Source organism: Anopheles coustani (genome assembly GCF_943734705.1).
Source record: "Anopheles coustani chromosome X unlocalized genomic scaffold, idAnoCousDA_361_x.2 X_unloc_9, whole genome shotgun sequence".
Classification (NCBI taxonomy): Eukaryota; Metazoa; Arthropoda; class Insecta; order Diptera; family Culicidae; genus Anopheles; species Anopheles coustani.
This window is the reverse complement of record NW_026525203.1, coordinates 237,501-247,305: the sequence shown is the minus strand read 5'-3', so window position 1 is coordinate 247,305 and position 9,805 is coordinate 237,501.

The following is a 9,805-nucleotide window of genomic DNA, read 5'->3' as shown; positions in this document are numbered from 1 at the left end:
CGCTGAGGACCCTGAAAAATCGGGTTAGTGTAGTTCAGACAGGGGAGGTTTCTGGGTCGGCTGAACCTCCTTATTTCGGGTTTTGGCCTCCTCAAGAAGACAGACCTAGGCAAACTGCCTAGGGTGAAAGTGCGAAGACCAATCGAATAGTAAGACAAGTTTTGACCGATCGCCCTAGGCAAGCTTGTATGAAGAAAGGGACCCTTAGGGTCATATGGAAATTCATGAAAAATCGGCTAAGTCCCAAAATTGGGATGTCAGAACTACACTATAAAGTTACCACATCAAGCAAGGCAAAGTACCTAGGTGAACCCTAGGAAGAAACACGGACCAAGTCAGATGGCCTAAGTCAAGAGTATAAGTGACCTAGGCAAAGTTGTATGGCGCTGAGGACCCTGAAAAATCGGGTTAGTGTAGTTAAGACAGGGGAGGTTTCAGGGTCGGCTGGACCTCCTTATTTCGGGTTTTGGCCTCCTCAAGAAGACAGACCTAGGCGAATTGCCTAGGGTGAAACTGCGAAGACCAATCGAATAGTAAGACAAGTTTTGACCGATCGCCCTAGGCAAGCTTGTATGAAGAAAGGGACCCTTAGGGTCATATGGAAATTCATGAAAAATCGGCTAAGTCCCAAAATTGGGATGTCAGAACTACACTAAAAAGTTACCACATCAAGCAAGGCAAAGTACCTAGGTGAACCCTAGGAAGAAACACGGACCAAGTCAGATGGCCTAAGTCAAGAGTATAAGTGACCTAGGCAAAGTTGTATGGCGCTGAGGACCCTGAAAATCGGGTTAGTGTAGTTAAGACAGGGGAGGTTTCAGGGTCGGCCAGACCTCCTTATTTCGGGTTTTGGCCTCCTCAAGAAGACAGACCTAGGCGAATTGCCTAGGGTGAAACTGCGAAGACCAATCGAATAGTAAGACAAGTTTTGACCGATCGCCCTAGGCAAGCTTGTATGAAGAAAGGGACCCTATGGGTCATATGGAAATATACGAAAAATCGGCTAAGTCCCAAAATTGGGATGTCAGAACTACACTATAAAGTTACCACATTAGCAAGGCAGACTTGTATGAAGCACGGGACCCTGGTGAAAGTAGCAAATATCCCAAACCGAACATGAATATTATACACACAAGAGTACGAACATAAAGGAACACGGACCAAGCGTGCCGAGAGAATCGGTACTATAGAGCCCTCGTGGTTCTACACAAAGACTTTATGTTAGGGGTTCAAGCCCCATAGTACTCAAACGGTGACAGTAGCAAATATCCAAAAACGAACTGGAATTTACATTCTGTTGGTCATGCGGTCGTCCAAAGGGGTCTAGTATCCTGGGATGACAAGCATCACGGGCACAGTCTCGTATCAAAACAGTCGAAGAGGCCCGCGAAAGCTTGCTTTCCATGGCTATGCGATGCACAAATTGAGTTTCTCCGTAGTTATACACAGCGCACAGGTGAAAGTAGCAAATATCCCAAATCGAACATGAATTTTATACACACAAGAGTACAAACATAAAGGAACACGGACCAAGCGTACCGAGAGAATCGGTACTAGAGCCCTTGTGGTTCTACATTGAGAGCCCTCGTGGTTCTACATAGATACTTTATGTTAGGGGTTCCAACCCCATAGTACTAGAACGGTGGAAGTAGCAAATAAACCGAACGTGGAATTTACTTTCTGATGGTCATGCGGTCGTCCAAAGGGGTCTAGTATCCTGGGATGACAAGCATCACGGGCACAGCTCGTATCAAAACAGTCGAAGAGGCCCGCGAAAGCTTGCTTTCCATGGCTATGCGATGCACAAATTGAGTTTACTCACCGTAGTATAAAACGAACGAACCGAACCTATCCGAGTAGGGATAATGGGCGCAGTAACATACTTCTGTGACCCAGCGAGAGTTGAACGAGGTGACATGAACTGTCAGTGGCTTATATCAGATGGGATACATACATGAGATTGCTTTCAAATCTACACTCGAAAACCTAACCAAGTAAAAGCGAACGTGGGGAGGATTCGAAACTGGTAACGAAATCTTAAGCTGGAAAGAGTCATCACTATGGATACATATTATGCGAAACCAATCAAGTGCTCATTACTGATCCAAAACCGAAGAGCACTAGTGAACACCTTAATCTCACCCTAGTTCACATCCAAGTGATCGACCACGTGTGTGAAGCAAAGACCAATCGAATTCCTCAATGGACCGAACACTATGAACAAATGGCCAAAAACGTTATAACTATCCAAACATACTACTATCTAGCGAAAGTCATCACGATGGAACCATACCATGATCTTTAACCTATAGCGCTCACCATATTCCTACCCAGAGTGCAAGTGAACAGATTGCCCACCCTTACCCAGTTCACAACCAGGTGATCGACTAACATACCGAGGTTACCACAAGTCAAAGTTATACGTTTACAAGCGCAAGACCAATCGAAAACCCCGAAAGCAATCTCGACCCAAAATGTATTATCCGTGAGTGTAGTCGAGTCTCGTACTCGTCATCTGTAATCGTCGGATAGAATATCCAGTACACGGTTGTCTTTCCAAATGAAACCTACATACAGAACTCGCTCTTGGCAAATGGGTGGCAATGGCGCAATCAGGAGCGAGTTCCCGTCCGGGTGCCAAGTGATTGGCAAATGTCTGGGGGAAAGCAACCATATATTGATTTGTCTGTTAGTGTACTGGGTGTTTGAGGTATGTAGTATCCACGCTTGGTTGGGTGTGTCAGAGGACCATGGATGCGTTCACAACCCCAATTGGGGTACATCGGGAATGATTTTGTGGAACCGATGTGCCCGGCACACACTAAGTTTTGTTGCAAGTTAATAGTGTGCCATGTCCGGGGGGGTTGTGATTAAACTCTGGTGAATTGCGTACTGTGGTGATTGGGGTATGAAAGCCCCGCAGTTGCAATGATCGGACGCGCCTAGCGTGTCCTTTAGTTGATGGTAGGGAAATGAAGGCCCTTGTCAGCTCACCTAAGTATTCATGGAAGTTTGGCATAAGGTCGCTGTGGTAGGGGTATGAAGGCCCCGTCAGCGCATGCACAATCGGGCGCACGAGCGCTTAGCGGAGTCGAATGCCGCTCAAGTGCCTGTCCGGTGCATCGGGTGTGTGTGATACGAGGGCAATGAGGTTCGCACGGGGGCTCGCCTCCCGTGTGCTACCGGACTTGACAACATATAGAACGTGGTGTTTGCTCCTCCGGGTGCAATGGGACAATGAACATTCGAACGCAAAGTCGGAATTCTGGTTGATCCTACCAGTAATATACGCTCGTCTCAAAGGTTAAGCCATGCATGTCTAAGTACAAACAGATTTAATGTGAAACCGCATAAGGCTCAGTATAACAGCTATAATTTACGAGATCATCAACCTAGTTACTTGGATAACTGTGGAAAATCTAGAGCTAATACATGCAACATGCCAGGACCCTCGCGGGAACTGGTGCACTTATTAGTCAAACCAATCGCGGGTTCTCCGTGTCATTGAGTTGAAGTCTGGATAATGATGCTGATCGTATGGTCTCGCACCGACGACAGATCTCGCAAATATCTGCCCTATCAACTATGGATGGTAGTATAGAGGACTACCATGGTTGCAACGGGTAACGGGGAATCAGGGTTCGATTCCGGAGAGGGAGCCTGAGAAATGGCTACCACATCCAAGGAAGGCAGCAGGCGCGTAAATTACCCAATCCCGGGACGGGGAGGTAGTGACGAGAAATAACAATATGAAACTCTTTAATGATGTTTCATAATTGGAATGAGTAGAGCATAAATCCTTCTACGAGGATCAAGTGGAGGGCAAGTCTGGTGCCAGCAGCCGCGGTAATTCCAGCTCCACTAGCGTATATTAAAATTGTTGCGGTTAAAACGTTCGAAGTTGATACTTGTCCAACACAGTCCGGCTCCGCCGACCCGGTCAACCCGTGGTCGGTGGGCCAAGTCGGAATCTGGTTGCGACTCAATGGTGTGGTAGGGCACCAAGTCTGTGTCATGGTGTGCCCTTCAACGGGTGCAAGTGTAACATAGAGCTCGACCGCTCACGTTTACCTTGAACAAATTAGAGTGCTTAAAGCAGGGTGCCCAAACGCCCTAGAATAATCTTGCATGGAATAATGGAATACGACCTTGGTCTAATCTTTCATTGGTTTGTACTCAGACCGGAGGTAATGATTAACAGAAGTAGTTGGGGACACTAGTATTACGGCGCGAGAGGTGAAATTCGTAGACCGTCGTAAGACTAACTAAAGCGAAGGCATTTGTCAAGGATGCTTTCTTTAATCAAGAACGAAAGTTAGAGGATCGAAGGCGATTAGATACCGCCCTAGTTCTAACCGTAAACGATGCCAACTAGCAATTGGGAGACGCTACAACCAGGTGCTCTCAGTAGCTTCCGGGAAACCAAAGTCAGGTTCCGGGGGAAGTATGGTTGCAAAGTTGAAACTTAAAGGAATTGACGGAAGGGCACCACAATGAAATGGAGCTTGCGGTTCAATTTGACTCAACACGGGAAAACTTACCAGGTCCGAACTTATGGAGGTGAGACAGATTAATAGCTCTTTCTCAAATTTAAGGGTAGTGGTGCATGGCCGTTCTTAGTTCGTGGATTGATTTGTCTGGTTAATTCCGATAACGAACGTGACTCACATATGCTAACTAGAACGCAGTCAGCGTTAATGCGTCGATGCCGATTGGAACGGGTTAGGACCTTTCGGTGGAGTATGACCTGACACCTTCGCTGTTCGTGTGCGCAAGTGCACTTACGGTACGCTGCTTAGCAGGACAATTTGTGTTTAGCAAAATGAGATCGAGCGATAACAGGTCCGTGATGCCCTTAGATGTTCTGGGCTACACGCGTGCTACAATGTGGGTAGCAGCGTGTCTCCTATTCCGAGAGGAACGGGAAATCACTCAAATACTCACTTAGTAGGGATTATGGATTGCAATGGTCCATATGAACTCGGAACTTCTAGTAAGTGCTGGTCATCAGCCAGCGTTGAATACGTCCCTGCCCTTTGTACACACCGCCCGTCGCTACTACCGATGGATTATTTAGTGAGGTCTTTGGAGATGATCGTTCGCTGGATCCTCGTGAACCGCGTCTGCTTTATCGAAGTTGACCGAACTTGATGATTTAGAGGAAGTAAAAGTCGTAACAAGGTTTCCGTAGGTGAACCTGCGGAAGGATCATTAGTGGCCAAGTGATCCTTCCAGAAGTCCGAACCTGCGGGTTGAGACTTCGGCACAAGTTGCCATATGATAATTGACGAAACACTATAGAAGTCCGAACCTGCGGGTTGAGACTTCGGCACAAGTTGCCATATGATAATTGACGAAACACTATAGAAGTCCGAACCTGCGGGTTGAGACTTCGGCACAAGTTGCCATATGATAATTGACGAAACACTATAGAAGTCCGAACCTGCGGGTTGAGACTTAGGCACAAGTTGCCTTATATAACACTTCGAACAAATACACAAGTCCGAACCTGCGGGTTGAGACTTAGGCACAAGTTGCCATATGATAATTGACGAAACACTATAGAAGTCCGAACCTGCGGGTTGAGACTTCGGCACAAGTTGCCATATGATAATTGACGAAACACTATAGAAGTCCGAACCTGCGGGTTGAGACTTAGGCACACGTTGCCTTATACATGACTTCGAACAAATACACAAGTCCGAACCTGCGGGTTGAGACTTAGGCACAAGTTGCCTTATACATGACTTCGAACAAATACACAAGTCCGAACCTGCGGGTTGAGACTTAGGCACAAGTTGCCATATGAAAGTTGACGAAACACTAACAAGTCCGAACCTGCGAGTTGAGACTTAGGCACACGTTGCCTTATACATGACTTCGAACAAATACACAAGTCCGAACTTGCGGGTTGAGACTTAGGCACAAGTTGCCTTATACATACATTGGCCAAATAAACAGAAGTCCGAACCTGCGGGTTGAGACTTAGGCACAAGTTGCCATATTATATTCGATCAAACACTAAGTAGTCCGAACCTGCGGGTTGAGACTCAAGACCGTAACAAGATGTCACTATACAAGTCCGAACCTAAGGGTTGAGACTTAATGCGATCTAGATACCAAGTTGACATCCAATACCTGTTGAGCAAAACCAAAGATTCCCTGTTCTCGAATGATTACACTATATAACAGGGAATCATGAAGAAATCAAGCAAGCGTGAAACAAAGTCATCACTTGGGCATGCTCGATAGCCAACCACATGACCTTAACCTAAGAGAGCATGCAAACCACATGATACCTATAAACGATTAACCCGCCCTAGTTCAATCGTTCACCAAGTGATGACTTCAGTATGGCTAAGAGAAAAACTTTTAAATGGGAAAAACTCTAAGTCCGAACCTCCGGGTTGAGACTTCCGCGTCGGAGGTGGGCGCACCTCCTATCCGAAAGATGATGAATCAGGGGTGTTCGGTCAGCAATGGTCGGATGCCCCGTCGTAGTCCAACTATGACAATCAAAGTCAAGACCTCCGGGTTGAGACTTTCCGCGAGTACAAGCATAAAGGAACACGGACCAAGCCGTACCGAGAGAATCGGTACTAGAGCCCTCGTGGTTCTACATTGAGAGAGCCCTCGTGGTTCTCATTAGGGGCTTTATGCAAGTCGTACTCAATACTGTGGTGTGAAGTATAAAGTATAGTCTTCGCCTGGTCCACGCTGCTTCGGCGGTCCTGGGTAAGATAGTTCATTCTAGCTTGCCCTATAGTGGAATGAGGACACTTAATGCTTCGTCTTTTAGCGGCGGCTAGACTCCTCCTCACGGGGAACGAGTTGACGCACACAGCGGCGGCTTACGCACTATGGCAATCATGGATGCCTGAAGATTCCGTGAAGTTCTCCCCTGGTCCACGCTGCCTCGGCAGTCCTGGGTAAAATGGAATATTTCCAGCTTGCCCTATAGTGGAAGAGGACTATCCAACAATACAAAGTCAAGACCTCCGGGTTGAGACTTTCCGCGTCGGTGGTGTCGCGCACCGCCTATCCGAAAGATGGTGTAACAGGGGTGTTCGATCAGCAATGGTCGGATGCCCCGTCATAGTCCAACTATGACAACCAAAGTCAAGACCTCCGGGTTGAGACTTTCCGCGTCCGGAGGTACGCGTACCGCCTACCCGAAAGATGGTGTGCTTCTGGGGTATTCGATGAGTCGGATACCCCGTCGTAGTCCAACTATGACAATCAAAGTCAAGACCTCCGGGTTGAGACTTCCGCGTCCGGAGGTACGCGTACCGCCTACCCGAAAGATGGTGAATCAGGGGTGTTCGATCAGCAATGGTCGGATGCCCCGTCGTAGTCCAACTATGACAATCAAAGTCAAGACCTCCGGGTTGAGACTTTCTGCGAGTACAAGCATAAAGGAACACGGACCAAGCCGTACCGAGAGAATCGGTACTAGAGCCCTCGTGGTTCTACATTGAGAGAGCCCTCGTGGTTCTCAATAGGGGCTTTATGCAAGTCGTACTCAATACTGTGGTGTGAAGTATAAAGTATAGAGTCCTCCACTGGTCCACGCTGCTCCGGCGGTCCTGGGTAAGATAGTTCATTCTAGCTTGCCCTATGTGGAAGAGGACTCAATACCCTACCTGTTGAGCTTGAAACAAAGTCATCACTTGGGCATGCTCATATTGCCATACAATATTCCATTATCTACTAATGAGCATGCAGCTATATGATTATAACCTGTAAACGATTACCCCGCCGTAGTTCAGCGCTTCAACCAAGTGATGACTTCAGTATGGCTAGTGTGTGAAGTATAAAGTATAGTCCTCCCCTGGTCCACACTGCTTCGGCGGTCCTGGGTAAGATAGTTAGTTCTAGCTTGCCCTATGTGGAAGAGGACACCATACTTAATACTGTGGTGTAATGAACAAAGTATAGTCCTCCACTGGTCCACGCTGCTTCGGCGGTCCTGGGTAAGATAGTTAGTTCTAGCTTGCCCTATGTGGAAGAGGGCATACAAGACAAAGTATAGTTCTCCCCTGGTCCACGCTGCTTCGGCGGTCCTGGGTAAGATAGTTAATTCTAGCTTGCCCTATGTGGAAGAGAGCATACATGAACCAAGAACGAAGGTTATGATCGAGGAATGATTCGACAACTAACCGATGGTATGAAATGTGAAGAATTCAAGCAAGCACACAATCAAGTCATCACTTGGGCATGCTCGATAGCCAACCCTATGACATTAACCTAGTAGAGCATGCGAAAACCAATATATATGTAAACGATGCCCCTCCCTAGTTCAGCGCTTCAACCAAGTGATGACTTCAGAATGGCTAAATCAAATCGGTTCAAAACATACCATCGGTACCCTATTGAAACACACAAGTCGATATCAAACCTCATGATTGTGTAGTCCTCCACTGGTCCACACTGCTCCGGCGGTCCTGGGTAAGATAGTTCATTCTAGCTTGCCCTATGTGGAAGAGGGCACATTACTCAATACTGTGGTGTTATGAACAAAGTATAGTCCTCCACTGGTCCACGCTGCTTCGGCGGTCCTGGGTAAGATAGTTAGTTCTAGCTTGCCCTATGTGGAAGAGGGCATACAAGACAAAGTATAGTTCTCCCCTGGTCCACGCTGCTTCGGCGGTCCTGGGTAAGATAGTTAATTCTAGCTTGCCCTATGTGGAAGAGAGCATACATGAACCAAGAACGAAGGTTATGATCGAGGAATGATTCGACAACTAACCGATGGTATGAAATGTGAAGAATTCAAGCAAGCACACAATCAAGTCATCACTTGGGCATGCTCGATAGCCAACCCTATGACATTAACCTAGTAGAGCATGCGAAAACCAATATATATGTAAACGATGCCTCCCTAGTTCAGCGCTTCAACCAAGTGATGACTTCAGAATGGCTAAATCAAATCGGTTCAAACCATACCATCGGTATCCTATTGAAACACACAAGTCGATATCAAACCTCATGATTGTGTAGTCCTCCACTGGTCCACGCCGCTTCGGCCGTCCTGGGTAAAATGGAACATTCCAGCTTGCCCTATGTGGAAGAGGGCACATTACTCAATACTGTGGTGTGAAGTATAAAGTTCAGTTCTCCCCTGGTCCACGCTGCTTCGGCGGTCCTGGGTAAGATAGTTCATTCTAGCTTGCCCTATGTGGAAGAGGACACTCCATACTTCGTCTCTAAGCGGCGGCTTGACTCCTCCCTACGGGGAACGGGTTTACGCGCACAGCGGCGGCTTACGCACTATGGCAGTCATGGATGCCTTACGTTTCTATGAAAAGTGTGTTCCTCCCCTGGTCCACGCTGCTTCGGCAGTCCTGGGTAAGATAGTTAGTTCTAGCTTGCCCTATGTGGAAGAGGACACGTAGACTTACTGTGGTGTGAAGTATAAGGTTCAGTTCTCCCCTGGTCCACGCCGCTTCGGCCGTCCTGGGTAAAATGGATTCATCCAGCTTGCCCTATGTGGAATGAGGACACTTTATGCTTCGTCTCTAAGCGGCGGCTTGCTCCTCCCTACGGGGAACGGGTATACGCGCACAGCGGCGGCTTACGTTATGGCAGTCATGGATGCCTTACGTTTCCATGAAAAGTGTGTTCCTCCCCTGGTCCACGCTGCTTCGGCAGTCCTGGGTAAGATAGTTAGTTCTAGCTTGCCCTATGTGGAAGAGGACACGTAGACTTACTGTGGTGTGAAGTATAAGGTTCAGTTCTCCCCTGGTCCACGCCGCTTCGGCCGTCCTGGGTAAAATGGATTAATCCAGCTTGCCCTATGTGGAAT